The sequence below is a fragment of the Etheostoma spectabile genome, chromosome 20 (assembly GCF_008692095.1).
Source record: "Etheostoma spectabile isolate EspeVRDwgs_2016 chromosome 20, UIUC_Espe_1.0, whole genome shotgun sequence".
NCBI lineage: Eukaryota > Metazoa > Chordata > Actinopteri > Perciformes > Percidae > Etheostoma > Etheostoma spectabile.
This window is the reverse complement of record NC_045752.1, coordinates 21,496,502-21,496,774: the sequence shown is the minus strand read 5'-3', so window position 1 is coordinate 21,496,774 and position 273 is coordinate 21,496,502.

Sequence of the window (273 nt, the reverse complement as noted above, 5' to 3'; positions counted from 1 at the left end):
CAAACAAGTTCCTTCTCCAGGCTATTTTGCAGCGGCACCGTGGCTCTGTCCGGCGCCCAAGATGATTGTGATTGGTTTAAAAGGTGCCCTGTCACATAAAACCGTTTTTACTTGCATTTTTTGAATATGTCCGGTCCATGTGTGTGTGTGTTATGTGGTGAATGTGAGAATGAACTGCTACCTCCTCTGTCAGCTCTAGCCAAGGGAAAGAAATAAGATGAGAAATAAGGCCAATTACAAAAGCTGGTCAGTCTGATGTCATGTTGCCTGAGC